Source organism: Lagenorhynchus albirostris, chromosome 16, assembly GCF_949774975.1.
Source record: "Lagenorhynchus albirostris chromosome 16, mLagAlb1.1, whole genome shotgun sequence".
In the NCBI taxonomy this organism is placed as follows: Eukaryota; Metazoa; Chordata; class Mammalia; order Artiodactyla; family Delphinidae; genus Lagenorhynchus; species Lagenorhynchus albirostris.
In genome coordinates this window covers 57,195,546-57,212,024 of record NC_083110.1, presented here as the reverse complement: position 1 = coordinate 57,212,024, position 16,479 = coordinate 57,195,546, and the positions used below count along the sequence as shown (strand labels likewise).

Sequence of the window (16,479 nt, the reverse complement as noted above, 5' to 3'; positions counted from 1 at the left end):
TTGGGAGTGAGGATTTAGGAGACAGGAGAGAAGAGCCTTCTGGGGATGACAATGACACTCACCCAGCAGATGTACACCAACACCTGGCTCAGGCCCACACTTCTGCAGACAGATACACACGTGTGAACACACACACACACACACACCCCTGTCCTGGTCATTCCTTTAATCATCCAGCAAACATTTATGGAGCAACTCCTCTGCCCCAGGCACTGGGCCAGGAGCTGGCGTTACGACAACAAACAAGACAGACCTAGACAAGTGGTCCTCGCCTGCACAGAGCTTACAGCCTAGCAGGGGAGACAGATAGTCGAGGCACACTTACACAAAGGTGGTAAAGACATTAAATTATAATAAGTGAAGTAAGAGAAAATTCCATTGGACTATAAGAAAAGAGAGTAGGGTGCCCACCCAGGGCCTCCACTTGGAGTTCTGCAGACTGTGCCCTGCTCAGGAGAGCTGCACAGCAGCACGGCTGGGGGTGCGTCTTCGTGGAGGAGGAAATACCTTTTTCTAATTCTCACAAAGACACCTCAGGGGTTGGCAGTGGCCTGAGATCTAGCTTAATCTTGGGGTCAGCTTCACATCAACTATCTCATTTCTAATCTCATGATGCCTCAAGGCCAATTTCAGGGTCAATCTCAATGTCACATACGCAGAGTGCACAATACCCTAGCATACACTTGCACCATCACACACAGGCTCACACTGGCTGAACACCTCATTACAGACTTGACTTTGACACTTAAAGAGTCCTCACAATCACACACAGATTCTCACACATGAACTGTCACATGTGCAGACACAGTCTCACTACAGTCACACATCATCCTTCACATCCTATTACACACACGGTTTCTCTCACACCGTCATCCATACACCCACTAGTTTACTATAGTTGCACATGGTCCCTCACCACCCGCCCTCTCTCGCACACACACTCTCTCTCTCGCACACACAGGCGGCCACGCTCCTGTTAGGCTTCTGGAGACAGGCGTGTGCAGCCCCTGATCACAGCTAAATGTCAGCGAGTCCCTCTCCTCCCAGTTAGAGATGAATTGTTGCTCAGGAGATATTTCATCCTTAATGCCTCCTGCTTGAACTGGAGCATGCGTCTCGAGGAGGTTACGTTTTCCCAATCTGTCTGCTGCCCCCCTGGCTGGCTCAGGGAGCTACCCTCCTGCCTCTCAGCTTTCATGGGAGTGGGGGAGGGCTCCCTCTCCCCTTACAGCCTCTCCTCATCCTTTCCCTTCCCGCCAGCTCAGCTCTTGGCAAAAGAACAAAGCCCAGGCGGCTGCCCAGGCCCCCTCCCCAGCTCCCTACACGGGAGGTGTCCCCAGAGCCCAGGGGCCATAGTCTGGCCACACCCCACCCCCATCCCAGCTGCTAGCTGCCTTCAGGGCCAGTGTAGACCCTGTGGTCTAGAGAAGAGTTGGGCATAGAGAGGGATATGGCATTGAGGGACACCCCTTCTTAAAGGTCTTCTGCATCTGCCCCCTCCCCGTCATAAACTTAAAAAAAAAAGGCTGAGTGATGCTGGTGTGAGGGTAAACTGGTACAACCATTCAGGAGGCCAGTTGGGTATGATGTATCCACGGCCTCTACAGAGTGTATCCTTTTTGCCGCAGCAATGCCATGTTTATGAATATATCATAAGGAAATAAGCAGGGATAGTCCAGACACTTTAGCTTCAAGGGGCTTATCCCAGCCTTGTTTATAAGAGTAAAAAATTGGAAACAACCTAAACATCCCACAGTAGGGATTGGCAAAAGCACAGCCATCAACAGAAAACCACGCAGCCATTAAAATGATGGTGTAGAAGAACGTTTAGCATCATTGAAAGGTATTCACACATAATGTTGAGTAAAACAAGCAGGTTGCAAAACAGTATGTGAACTAAATGCGATGTGGGAACCTGGATGGGATCCTGCAGTAAGAAAAAGACATTAGTGGGAAAACTAGTAAAAGCCAAATAAAGTCTGGAGTTTAGTTAATAATAACGGAACAGAGCTGGTTTCCTAGTCCTGACAAATGTACCATGGTAATGTGAGATGTTAGCATTAGGGGAAACTGGGTAAGGGGCATATTGAAACTCTCTGTACTATCTTTGCAAGTTTTCTGTAAATCTAAAATTATTGCAAAATTAAAAGCTTATTTAAGAAACCATCAGGTATATATACTGTGATCCCCTATTTCATTTTTTAAAAACATATACATAAAAAAACATATACATAGGGCTTCCCTGGTGGCGCAGTGGTTGGGAGTCCGCCTGCCGATGCAGGGGGCGTGGGTTCGTGCCCCGGTCCGGGAGGATCCCGCGTGCCGCGGGGCGGCTGGGCCCGTGGGCCATGGCCGCTGGGCCTGCGCGTCCGGAGCCTGTGCCCCGCGATGGGGGAGGCCACAGCAGTGAGAGGCCCGCGTACCGCAAAAAAAAAAAAAAAAAACATATACATCAATAAAATAGATAAGCAACAAGGATTTACTGTAAAGCACAGGAAGCTATATTCAATATCTTCAATATTATAGGTTATGTAATAACCTATAATAGAAAATAATCTGAAAAAATATATAACAATCACTTTGCTGTACATCTGAAACTAACACAATATTGTAAATCAACTACACTCCAATAAAAACATACTATATACATCAAAGTCTAGAAGAATAAGCATCAACATGTTAACTTTAGTAATATCTGAGGGGTGGGATTCTGAGCACTTTTAATTTAATTTTGATCATTTGAATGTTCTTTTTCTTCAGCTTTATTGAGGTTATATTGACATATAACATCATATAAGGTGTGCAATGCATTGATTTGACACATGCATATAATGCAAATTTAGCTACACCTCCATCGCATCACATAATTACCATTTCCTTTTTGTTCTCACATTTAAGATCTACTCTCTTAGCAATTTTCAAGTATACAATATACTGTTAACTATTGGCGTTGGCCAAAAAGTTCGTTCGAGTTTTTCCATAAGATGTAATGTGGAGAGACCTGAACGAACTTTTGGGCCAACCCAATATAATCACCATGCTATGCATTAGATCCCCAGATCTTTTTTTTTTTTTAAATTAAGGAACATGCACCAACTTGTGAAATAAAAAAATAAAAAATAAAACCTGAAATGTCACTGGGGATGCTGAGAGCAGCTCAATTCCCAGTCACCCCACCCAGCCTCCTTAGTCCCTTGAAGGTCTTGAACCCAGCCATTATAAACAGTTTCTTTTACTTCTAATTCCAATTGGCATGACCACCCCTCACCCCTGGAAACTCCAGAATTTCAGGATCTGAAATTCTCTTCTTTGATCCCAATCTCCTACCCTTTAACCTGACTCATTCCCTCATTCCTACTGGCTCGTTCTCTGGTCCCTTAAGCCCTCCATCTTCTCCCACTCCATCACTCCCAGTCTGGCTTTTCTTCCTCCTTTCCTACCCTGGCTCCGTATCAGTTATTTCAATGACGTGCTTCCTGCCATCCTGCTTACCAATCTCCAGCCTTAAGCAACACTGCCATCCACTTTTCTGGCTCCTACTCCTGGACACCCTGGAGCAGGTGAAAAAAACTGGCCCATTCATGCAGCCTCAACTCATCCTACACCAGTATATTCAAAACAAAACAAAGCAAAACAAAAACTTTCTCTTCATCTATAATTAACTCATTACAATTCCACAACCATTACAAACTTTCTCTGCAAGCCTTCCACTCTAACTTGACCAAGAATATGAAGCCCATTCCTCAAATAATATTCCCCTCTCCACCTGTCCCCAAACCCACCTGTCCACCCCAGAAGTACCCTGGATCATCACTCACCCTTTTCCTTCCCTCCTGTCTCTGAGGAAGAAGAGTTCCTTCTACTTGCCAAGGACCCAACTGCTCCTACCTCTTCCCAGAATTTTCTCCATGGAGCATCTTCTCTGTCTTGTCCATTTCAGCTCTCCCTCTTTCCTCTTTCTCCTGGATAAACTTTATGAATGAGAAATCACCCTCATCACCTCTAGTTCTTTGTCATTCACTCTCCCTGCAATATACCCACCACCCTACAGTCACTTGCGGTTTACTGTGACCTGAGAATAACCAAATCCACTGGCCATTGACTCTGTCTGCCTCACTGATCACGCTGCAGGATTCAATACCAGTTCCTCCCTAAAAACTTCCATCATCTCCAGGCCACTTACTCCTTTTGGTTTCCTCCTAACTTTCCGACTACTCCTTTTTAGTCTTTTCTGACTCCTTCCTCTCCTCCAGCTTTCTAAGTACAGGAATCTCCCGGGATTTAGTTTCCATCTCATTTTACTCTACCCCCTGCCCCATCGCAGGCAAGCTCACCATTCCCCTGGCTTCCACTAGCCATCTCTTTGGAAGAATCCCTAACTAACAGCTTCTGCGTTCCCATCTGGAATGTCCAACTTCCTGCTGAGCATCTCTGAGTGGATATTCCAGAGCACCTCAAACTCACTATAACTACAATCATTATCTCCATCCCCTACCCCCCACAAGCCTTGCCTTCAAATTTCCACCATTCTTTCAAACAAGCTGAACACCTAGGAGTCACCTGGACTCTACACTCCCCTTTCCTTATCCTCCAAATCCATTCACTGGTCAGGTCTGGAAAATTCTATGCTAGCCCTGTCTCTTGCTCACAGCCTTTTGTGTTCTGTCTTCTCCGCCCTCATCTGGTTCTGGCCTTCCTTACCTGGACTATGGCAATATCCTCATCCAGGACCATCCTGACTTTCATCCTGCCCCATTCACCATAATCCTAGCAGAGCAACAGCCCACGGTCCCTAAAGCTGGGGCAACCATAGACTGTATTATCCAAACTAGGATGCTTTTAAGAGTCAAAGGGGTCTCTGTAAAATAATAATAATAATAATGGCAACAACAATGAAACTTAAGAATAAAAATAATAATAATTATAGTGGGACAACAAGCATGAACTGGAACTGCCCTGAGCATATGGTCATCTTACTTAAAGCACCCATCTGATCACATTCCTTTCTTGCTCAAAGACCTTCCATAACTCCCATTGAATTAAGTTTAGATTCATGCTAGCATTCAAAAGTCCTACTTTTCCAGCCTCTGTCTCATGCACCCCACTCTCCTAATAAGAACTACTCACTGGCCCTTGAACATGACTCACGCTATCCCAGTCCCACGCCTGTGTTCATGTTCTTCCTTTCTTCTGGAAATCCTTGTCTTCAACTCTGGCCTCCAAATCCTATTCTTGTTTCAAGACTGGGACCACAAATGACCCTACATGAAGTCTCCCCTAATCCTTTTCTTGCACCTCTCTTGTAGCACTTTGCATTTCCTCCTTAGTAGAATATTATTTCTACTCTTGGCTCTATCAGAAATGCTGATCAGTGGCTGTACACAGCTCCACTCCCAACCAGCTCTTTTGCTGGGCAGCTGCTTACAGTGTGGCCTGGCATTAAAAGATGAGCTGGGCCATCTGATTTCCTCTCCTGGGAATTTGAACTATGAAATACAGAGAGACTAGAGCAGTTAGCGGAGGTGATGTAGAGAGAGACTCAGAGAGGCCGGCTGGTCAAATGTAAGTCACAGTTATGAGAAATTATGAGGAAATCCAGGAAGCTCTTGAAGCTGCACGGGGGTCAGAAGCAGTTATGAGTTGGGGCCCTGGAGGCCAACCTGAGTGAGAATTCTGACTCCTCCACTTCCTGGCTTGAACCTGGGGCAAGAGTACCTAACCTCCTCGAGCCTCAGTGTTCTCACATGTAAAATGGGGATAATGAGATTAGCTAACTCACAGTGTTCTTAAGAGGATTAACTGAAGCAAGCACGGAAACCAAACTGTCTGGCTTTCAGTAAGTGCTCAGAACTAGTTAGCTATCATTCCTTCTCCCCCTATAACAACAACAACAGTTTCATTAATATTAATGAGGAGAGACACACAGAGAAAAGAAGACCCTGTAGGGTGCCTTTTCACCTTACCATGAGAGAGAAGTTAGTGCCCAGAGCTGCCTAGGTCCATGTGCTTCCATATAAAGGCTCTCCTTTTTCTTGTGGTTACTCAAGGGAACCTCTGTTTCTTGTAAGCAGAAGGACCCCTGCCCAGACTCCTGTCTTCCTCTTTGGTCTGGACTTGAGCCCCTCATGGTCCTGGATGATACTCCGTCTCCTGCCTGGGCCTTGAACATAGCTCATGTTTAATGCTTGGTGAACAAATGAATAAGTTTCCAGGTCGTCTCTAAGGAACCTACAGAAAGGCCATTTTTAGGGGACTCAGAAATGCCAGGGGTACATATCTGGGGGAGAATCAGCCCCCTGGTTCATGGCCTCATCCCTCAAATTAGGGAAGAAGGCAGGCCAGGGCCAGGACCACTCTGGAGGACTGATGTTGTGGGGTCCCCTGAGTTCTGGCCTTGCCCACATGCTGCTAGGCCTTGCCTCTTTCTTTCCTCACTCCCTCTGCCCCAGGAGGAGGGGCTGTAGGGTCACAGGAGGGGCAACTGAAGGAAGAGAGCCACTGGGTCAGGTTGCCAGTCTGCTGAAACAGGGCCAAGGCATCGCCTAGCTGCCTCATCTCCTCCCCTCCTCCCAACCCCGTACTCAACTCCAACCACACTCACATCTTTTCCGGCCCTTACCTTCACCATGCCCTTTCTTACTATGTCATTGTATATGCTATTCCTTCCCCCTCAGATGCCCTTCCCTGCCTTCACCTCCAAAGAAAACTTCTGGTCTTTTAAAACTCAGTTCAGAGCTGGCCTCCTGCTGGAATCTTCCCTGGATCTCCCAGATAGGGTTAAATGCTCCTGCTCTGTGCTTCTATGGTCCTTGTGGAGATTTTTATGAGCCAAAGCTCGTCACTCCAATTACCAGTGTACTTGTCTGTCTTTCCCCGAGAAGGTCTCAAGGACAGGAATTCTGTCCTATTCATCACTGTGTCCCCAGCACCTAGCAAAGGATCTAGCACATAGTAGGCTTTCACTGAGTGTTTGTGGACTGAATGAATGAATGTATGAACAGATTAACAGTTTCTTCCAGCTCCAGGATCCCTGGATCCTCTTGTTTTCTCTTCTTCCCTGGCTGTCTTGGGCATTTCTTGAAGTCTTCTGCAGTCCCATGAACTATTTCTCCCAAAGGCACTACTATCCACCCCCAGTCCCAAGCGACATCTGGTGTCTACAATGCAGGACACTGCAGGGTTATGGGTCTAGAGAGTTTTGAGGCTAGGTATTTGGGGCTTAGGTACGAAGCAGGGACCACAAGAGAATGAGGACAAAGTGGTGCAGGTTGCGGACTTGAATGTCTTCACTGGCCATTTGGGTCCCGATGGGTGGGTCCAGGCTCTCTCTTCCAGACAGGCCTCTGACTGGGCTGCCGGGCATGGCTGCCACTTGCCTACCCTCCTACCTTCCCGGGCCCACGGCTGAGTGGCTGGCAGAGGCAGTACTGGGCCAGCCCAAGCAGACAGCCTTGCGCGATTGCTGGCTCCAGGCCTCCCAGCCCAGCTTGTAGCTCCCCCCAGAGTGGCGGGATTGATTGGCTGCAGCCGGAATGGGCACCAGTCTCCCTGGCTTGGACAGAAACGGGGCCATCTGTTACACCTCTAGTTAAAAGTACATAAAGTTGAGCATTTGTGTGCCGACAATACCACCCCTGACACCCTCCACGCGGCACAGTGCTCCGGCTCCTTGGCAGGCTCGCGCTCCGTGACAGGCCGGCACAGCAAGGCCTACACACTCATTGGCACTACGGCTCCACCCCCCAGCGGCCTAGCCCAGCTGGGTCCAGCCTAGAAGCCCTAGATTCCACCTGTATCAGAGGGTGGAAGGAAGGAAAGGGGATGGGTGGGAGGGTGTATACTGGTGGGCAACTCTTGCTCCAGCTCAGGTCTCCTGGGCTGCAGATGGGGCTAGACTTTAGTTCTGATTTGGGGGAACCCAGTACAGTTGCTCATGCCAGTCCTAGGCAATGTGGCTTCAGGTAGGCCCAGGCTGACTCTGGGCTCACACCAGGCCTTGGGTTTCCCGGGCCAAGCCAATCAGAAGGGTCCATCTTGTTACCCAGTAAGCTCATGCCCCTTGAGTTTAGAGCCCCATGGTGGCATCTTACACCAACCCAGAGGACAGCTTTGGATAAGGCCTTGGGCTTGGAGTTCTAGACTCTGATTTCTGGGCTCTGGGATGTGGACCCTGATTTCTGAATCCCAATTTCTGGTCTCTGGCTTTGGGCCTGGACACTCAAGGCATTCCACAACCAGCTTTTCCCATTTATAGTCCTCTGTTGCTCTAGCCACGCCAGCCTGCTCTCTCCCAAAACTGTTGTGAGCAGTTCTGCCTGCCTCTGTCCTTTTACTCTTGCTGCCCCCTCTCTCTCCAACCTGGAATTCTCTATTTCTTCCCTCCAGCCTCTCAATCCTTCCCATATTTCGAGTCCTAGCTCTAGTTCCAGCTCTGCCAGGCAGACTTCTCTGGCTACAGGGCTCCTGCCTGCTCTGATCTCCCACAGGCCCCCTCCCCCACCTGAACGGTTTCTTATGAGGCTTGTCCAGTATGAGACTGGAGCGCCTCTGCACAGGTGGAACCTGGGCTGGACTTTATCTTGCCCACAGACTAGAATAGAGCTGGGAGCATGAGGAAGAAGGACGCTTTATAAGTGTTGGCCTGAACTCAGCTCAGCTGTTGGGGAAGGGGCATAATGACTGCAGAGGTGGTACTGGCTCTCCCAGGGGCCACCCTCAAAGCTCTGATGGTCACAGCATGGAAAGCAGATGGCCAGGTAGACAGACAGCTTTTGATTACTCATGTGTTTGTTTAGTACATAGTTATTAAACACGTGCTATGTGCTTAGTCCTGTGTGGAGCATGGAAGAGAAGGAACGGTAAAAAAAAAAAAAAAAATGAGATTAGACACAGTCCCTGACCTCAAAGAGCTTATCCATTAGTAAAGGCCACAAGACAAGTTCAAATAATAACTATAATGCAATGAACTAACCAAAATCAACAGAAGTGTCCTTTGTCTTACCCAACAATAGACTCTCAGAGCTGGAAAGGACCCAGAAGATCAGAGACTTTAATATCCATCCTCAGCCAAAAGACATTTATATACATTGCCTGAGATAATGTGGGTAAAGCTCTTACTTGGCACAAAATAAGCGATAGTAAAATGATGAAGATGATGATGGTGGCAATAAGATTGATTATTAGCCTTCCCAGCTGGTTCAAAGCATACTCCACCTGTTGGGACCGCTCACTCCCACACAAGGCAGCTCATTCCATTGTTTACACTTCTACCTTTCGGAAAGCTATTCATTCACAATAGTAAGGTGAAATCATCCTCTCTGTCCCCACTTGGCAACTGTGGTAATTCCACCTCTGGGACCACACAGCAGGCTGGGACTAGGGTGAGGCAAGTGAGATGCCCAAGCACAAAATTTCAGGGGTCGTACACAACACTGAGAACAAGTACCTCCTTAAATTTTGTGCCCTAGGCACCTTATTTGCCTCACCCAGTCCCAGCCCTACCACATAGTGAGTCTGTACCCATCCCTAGCCAGCCCCAGGTGGGAGCTGTCAGATTTCTCAAGTCCCCTTAGCCTCCAAAGACGCTCCTACCAGCAGCCTACAAGACGTGGGGTTACCTGGTATGGCCCCAAGGATGGGGAGATGGGGACAGAAGCAGACTGAGAATTATGGGAGGGTTTTAGTTCTAACTAGGGGGACTTACCTGCCCACTCCAATCCCTTCCTGCACAACACCTCCTTCTGGCCTGGCTTAGTGGCCCCCAACCCTTCCCCACAGCACTGGAACAAGGGACTAAGTAAGGCTGGTGTGCCCAAATCTGGGCCTGAAAACGAACACAGGCAAGTGGGTTCTAAAGGACATTGAGCAGTGGGCCTGGATATGGAAAGTCATGTGACTGTTTCTCCTTCTCATGGGCATCCCCAGGTAGGGTGTGTGTGTGTGTAGAAAGCAGAATGTAAGGCTTATGGAGGATTGGGATTGGGGAGTAGTGAGGGGAGAAATAGAGAGCAGGAGGGCTGGGGGAAGGAGAAGAGTAGAATCTAAAGACAGGATGATCTGCTGTGCTACTTTTCAGCTGGGTCACCTCAAACAAGCCACTTGAACTTCTGAGTCTCAATTTGCTAGCTGTAAATTGAACTACAAAGACTGTTGCCTACCCACAGGGAGGACCATGTCACCTACTGTGACAGGCCAAGATCCTTACTCGGTTCGGTCACGTTCATCAGGCTGGGGGTGAGGTCCAGGCATGCCGAAACCGTTGGGCTCCGCTCAAAGTGGAGTTGCACTCTGCTCCGCAGCCGGGACTGGGATCCAGACTGGGGGTCTCTTTCTCCTAGAACCACTTTTGTGGCCTCCTTGTTTCTCTCTGGCCCCCACCAACTCGGTCCCAACAAATCCTCGCTTTTTCCTTTGCGGTTTATAAAGTCCTGTTTACACCCGCGGCTTCTTCAGCCTCCCAAGAAAGAGCCCTGAGACGCAAGCGGCTATAGGATTGCTCTTCCCATTTTCATAGGCACAAACCAAGGCCCGCAGCAGGTTAGAAACGCAGGAGGGAGCTTGAACTCGGCTCTTCCGAGCCCCTCCCCCCAGGCTGGGGCCCTAAGGGCCACTGAGAGACGCTAGGACGGGCGCGCGGGCTGAGAAGGGCATCGTGTGCTGGGGGTGGGCGCGGGCGCGCCGGCCAGGGCCTGCGCTTCCCCCGGGCCGCCAGCAGCAGGCGCTGTGGCGGAGGCGCCCTCCCTTCCCGAGCATTAATTTAAGAATAGCTCACACTAATCCCTGGCTGTGTGGAAACAGCGTTTTATTAAATGCTTCACACAGATTTGGTATAATAAAGATGAATATATTATATCCTTTGCCTCCCCCAGAGCGAGACAATAATAAGAGAGAGGGAAAAATGAAACATAAATACAATGTAATGGGACCTGTGTCGAGGGGCTAGTGGCCTGTCGGGGCTTCCACAGGGTGACCTTGCGGCGGGAGCTCGGGACGGGGTCGCCAAGGAGATGCCAGCCCTTCCCTGCCCAGCCAGGGGTCCCCAGGCCCCAGCTTCCAGCCTGCCTCACTCCGCTCCCCCCAAGCCGCTAAGAGGACCCTACCTCAGAGAGGCGCCCCTGGAGAGGGTGAAAGAGTTGGGCGAATATCTGGCCATACCTCTTCCCTGGGCAGGGCCGTGTGTCTTCTCCCCGGCGCTCCTCCCACTCCGACCAGGACTTCCGAAGACGTGGGCCCCACAGGACAGACTGAGCAGATGAATAAACTCCAAAGAGGAAAAATCGAAGAGCGACGGCTTCTGCCTCGGCTCTGCCACCGCCGCCTCCCCGGGCTCGGGGGGAAAAGTTGCCCTCCCCGTCCCGCCCCAGGGGCTCTCCCGTAACAAGCCGGAAGTCCCACACTGGGTCTGGCTTCCGTCCTTCTCCGGGAGCCGTCAAAATCGTTTACCTGAAAATAAGAATTTCAAAGCTTTCCCGGCACGGAAAAAAGGGAACTTTTGGCGATTCAGCCCAACCCCTCTCCGCTCAGGTGGTGGCCGGCCCTGCGAGGGCTCGAATCGCCAGTCCAAGCGAAGCTGCGTGACGTAAACTCACACGAGCGACTCGGAACCGGATATAGGTTCGCATCCCACCTGTGCTGTTGACCAGCGGGAGGCAATCTTAAACTCAGTTTCCTCTTCGGTAGAACCAAGATGTGGTGAGGATTGGAGAGGTTTCTAACGCCTGGCAACCCATCAGCTGTAAAAAATAATAATAATAATAAAATAAAAAGCAGCTACCAGCTGCTCTCGAAATATTCGTTAAAATAAATGGTCATTTCAGACCTAGTATTCTCCCGAACCTCATTTCCTCCTCAGGCCCCAAAGCAGGCAACCCCTTTTCCCAAACGAATCAAAAGACTTAGTCTCCCATCACTCTCCTTAAATCTCTTGACCTTTGCCTCGTCAAGGCTCAGAGAAGTTAAGAGACTTACCCAATAACACACAGCCGGCCGGCGGTGGAGCCGTCTGAGGTCAAGGTGCCGTCAGTCCATCTCACCTGCCTCTGCAAAGACACCCGAGCCGGTCTGCTGCAGAAGCCGTTTGAAATTTGGCCTCGTATCCAGCGGCCCGGCTGAGGCCTCAAGATGGGCAGAGTATGTCCAGGCCTCCACAGGCCGACGGCACGGCACCAAACGAAGAAAAACAAATGCGTAGAGGCTGAGGGAAGAGGAAGAGGAGGAGGCAGCGGCAAACAATGAAGATTCTGATGGGGGGAGAGCGGAGTAGGGAAGGGGGGGGACGCAAGCTGCCTTCCCCCGGGTCTGGCTGCCTGCAACACTGGTGGAGACCAGGCCAGGGGTCTTGTTCGCGCCGGCCCCGGGAGGGTCATCGGGGCCAGTGGGAGGGTCTCGGCCCGAGGTTCACTACGTAGGAGTAGGGAGGCTGCTGAAGAGAGGGCGTGGTCCACCTAATGGAACTGAAGGGGCCTGGGAAAGAGCTGGAGGAATTAAGCGTTGGTGGATGTTTGATGGGATGAGTGTGATCCCTCAAGATCAGGAACCCAGGGACTTGTGAGGAGTGGAAAAGCCAGAGGAGGCTGGTTCCACTCAAACGAAATAAGGCTGTGGGCAGTATGCACTTAGTCTCTCAGGCCCAGCAGCCTGGGGCTCCCTTCCACCCAGGGCGAGCTTGGGGACTCCAGCCGACACCGTTGGCTGGCGTGGCGGGAACTGGATATATGGGTACGGGAGAGGCGGGGGGCAGAGGCAGAACCTGGGGATCACAGTGGGTGAAAAGTTCCGTGCCTTCCCTGGACATACACTCTGACCACAAGGAAAATCCCGGCCCGGACAAAGCAGCTCCTGGGCACTGAGCTCTGAGCACAGGAGCCTGCCTTCCCCACTTTGCTCAGAGCCATGCCGCCCGCGTTCTCTGTGCGGTTGGGCACTACCACAGCTCGGTTTCCCGCAGGTAGGGCCCCCTCGTTACCTATTCTGGCCCAGGTCCCGCCGCCCGTTTTCTCTTGCCCGGGGTCTTAAGAGCGGCTAAGCTGGGACAGCCCTGCACAGTAGGCGGCCCTCTGACCGGTGGGGCCCGAGGGGATCGGGGACCAGAGGGTCTCCTGGGATTGGGCCGGGCGGAATCCAGGATGCGAGCAGGCAGGAGTCTTCTATCTGGCTCCCCTCCTCAAGCACGATAGTGACCCGCCCTCCCCTCAGCTGGAACTCGAGGGGAGGCACGGGCGGCGGCGCTAATGCAATGAGCCCCCGCGCGGCTGCTGAATTATTTACGTGCAGTTTATTACGAGAAGCCTGACTCAGGCCTTTCCCGCGCCCGCCTAGCCATGCTGGCCGGCTCCTAGTTCTCACCTCTCCCCGCCTAGGTTCCTTGGCCTATCCACCTCGTCTAGCCCAGACTCCTCTGCCTGGCCTGCAGCCTGGCGCCCTCCCACAGGCAGAGGCTGTGGAATGGGTAGCCTGACCACCGTTAGTGGTTTTGCTCAGACCCAGGAGTTTGTTTAGTAAGAGAGAGGTCAGTTCTTGGAGCTTCCCTAGATGGCAAAGAGAATGGAACCCGCCCCCCCGCCCTGCACCGTGGACCCAGGAGCAGCAAGGGCTGGGGTGCAGCCTCTCCCCAACTTCCCCGACCTTCAGCCCCAAACAGCCATCCCAGGAGCCCACCAGCCCTTGCCTCAGGCTGCAGAACCTGATGGGGCTGCACAAGGGACCAGGGATTTCATCCCAACCTCAGCAGCTCGATGCCCAGGCCAGGGAGGGAAGAAGTATGGGGCGCCCTGTCTCCTGCTCTGGGCTGGCATTTCTGGCCTCCTGCTTAGCTGTTCCCCTTGCCAAGAAAGTGGTCCTCATTTCTGCACCTACCCCAATGCTCCTGGATTTTTGAGGCTCATGTCAAATGCCACCTCCATTGGGACAGAACCAGACTCCCCCCACTATCATTTACCCTCCTCATAGTCCCCTGGGCTACTGGGGTAGGGGTGTGTTTCCTGCTACTCCTGCCTGCCCATCTCTCTCCTTCTTCTGTCTGATCTTCCTGTCTGCTTCTGAGCCCAAAATACAATGGGGACTCAATCCTGTTTTTTTAAAAAAAGAGGGAGAGGGTGAACAAACAAACAAAGCAAGCAGGGTGACTCCATTCCCGAGTCAGGCCATACCACAGCTGGGTCGAGAACCAAGGACCCCCCTCTCCATAGCCAAAAAGCATGAAAGAATGAGGTCTCTGTGCCCCTTTTGTATGTTGGAGGTATGAGCAGCAAGAGTGCGTCACACATCTGCATAAAGCTGGCAAAACGATACTACCCTTCCCTTACACCCCTCTTCCTCTCTCTGGGGCACAGGCAGAGGCCCCTACCTGGCTCTCCCTTTTGTCTCTTATTATTCGTATTCATTTGACAAAGGCATGGAGAGCTTTTGGTATATGCCAGGCTCGCATAGGTCATGGAGAGGAATTTCAGTTCCCCAAGTTCACAGCCAGGCGGAGAGGGAGGCAGAAGGGCAGATGACAAACCAGCAGTTCCTGGCAATCTGACACTGACTCCAAGGGGGGTATGCTAAGGAGCACAGAGGACTGAATAGGGCATTCAGTCATTCATCTTGGGCACCCCAAGATAAGGTGAGCACTAAAAACAGCAAGAGGTGCCAGGCGGGAATTCCCTGACTGTCCAGTGGTTAGGACTCAGTGCCCTCACTACCTACTACCGGGTCCCGGATTTGAGTTCTGGTCAGGGAACTAAAATCCCATAAGCCGTGCAGTGTGGCCAAAAGAGAGAGAGAGAGAGAGAGAGAGAGAGAGAGAGAGAGAGAGAGAGAGAGAGAGAGAGAGAGGGAGGTGCCAGGAAAGGAAGCAACAGAGACTCTTCCTGGGGAAGCCAAGGCTTGGGACCAAAAAGAGGGCTGCCCTGGAGTCTGCAGAATATGATCACCTGGGCCTTGAGCATCTCTCCCCATCTCTACCTGTCCATATCTATCACTCAGTGGTCTGTCTATGCCCCTCACACTTCCAAAGGGCAGTCAATTCCCCCATGCAGGGCTGAAGGGCCAGGAAGAGGCTGGGCTCTGAAGGAGTTCAGTTCACAAAAGAAGTTGGGGAGGTGGGTGGAGAGAAGCAGGGAAGGGCGCTCTCCAAAAAAGTGCCCTGGTCGTAGACCCTGCCCCCATCTCTCTTTGCCAGAAGAGGTCCTGAGAGCTGGGCCTGGCCAGAGACAGCAGGGCAGGTCCAGAAGCAGGCTTGGAGCCTGGTCTGAATTTTGGAGCAGCTGGCTCCCTGCTCCCCAGGCCTGCAGAGAGGCAACTTCCCTCCCCCTTCCCCTATTGGCCTGCTTCTGGCTTTAACCTTTTCTGGGTCTCCAATCCCTTTTGAGAATCCAATGTGTTATGTAATATTGCCCTGAAAAAACGTGCACACTTGGGCTCACATACATAATTTTACATACAATTTCTGGGATCTGCAGAGCCCCTAAAGCCCATTCAAGGAAACTTTGGGCTCTGGTTAGATACTTTGTGGTTCCAGGATTAAGACCTGAGTCAGAAAAAACATTCTTCAAATCCTAATTACTCCCAAACAGGCTGTGTGACTTTGGAAGTGTTACTTAACTTCTCTGGGCCTCATTTTCCTTGTATGTAAAATCGGGGTAATAGCAGTAGCTACCTCACAGGGTTGTGAGTAATAAATAAAATCAATAAAAACTCTTAGCCGGAAGCCAAGCACATGGTAGCCAAGCACATGGTAAGAGCTTATGGTGTTTATTGTCATGGTTACCGTTGTTGTTACTACAGAAGGTGGCCCAGGGCAGAATATAAAAACCAAGCAGGCAGTCCTGGTTCAGCCAGGGTGGCAGGAAGCCATCTATCGGAGTCTACTTCTACAGCAGAAGAAACACTCTCTGAATTCCACAAGGAGTGTCACAGTAGCAGGTCCCTGGGGGACAAAAATGATCCTGATTTGTGGTCAAGTTAACTAATTTCAAGCAATGTCAGAACCTTTTTTCTGAAGGAAGCGCTGGCCTGAATGCCAATGCTGGTGCTTACACAAATAATCGGGACATGAATGGGGCTACCAAAACAATCTGGATTAAAGCCGATGGAGCCTTTGAGGGTTTACTTGAATATTCTCTCATGCTAAGGAATAACTCATTTTGTCTGAGTCTACAGGGTCCTCTTACCCTCGCAATTCATGCAATTTTCTTTCCCTCCTCTTTGTCCGGAATATTCACTGAACTAGGGGGAAAGCAGATTTGGGGCAGAATAATCCCTTCCCCTTCCACTGGAGACCGAAGAAGGCTGGGCCCTGGTGGTATAGGCAGCAAGCAGGAATTCGGGAGTCAGGATACAGTATAGACCAGGCTTTGAAGACAGGCATTCCCTCTATGGAGCAGACTCCAGGGACCAGCTGCTTCCACCTCCAGGGGAGAAGACACTGGCCCAGTTGACCGGGGGTGGGAGACCCCAGAAAGTCTTCCTGAACCAGCACTGAATCCCAAGAAGGGG

The 16,479-nt window shown here is 50.8% G+C and overlaps 1 long non-coding RNA gene across 1 annotated transcript; it reads right to left on the bottom strand.

The window, feature by feature from the left end:
* Positions 1 to 1,808: 1,808 nt before the first annotated feature.
* On the bottom strand, positions 1,809 to 11,635 carry LOC132507234 (uncharacterized). Its single transcript, XR_009536096.1, has 3 exons — positions 11,155 to 11,635; positions 3,819 to 3,971; positions 1,809 to 1,927 (listed from the first exon to the last, which is right to left on the bottom strand). It is a non-coding gene; the product is annotated as an uncharacterized LOC132507234 (long non-coding RNA).
* Between the last annotated feature and the right edge of the window lie 4,844 nt (positions 11,636 to 16,479).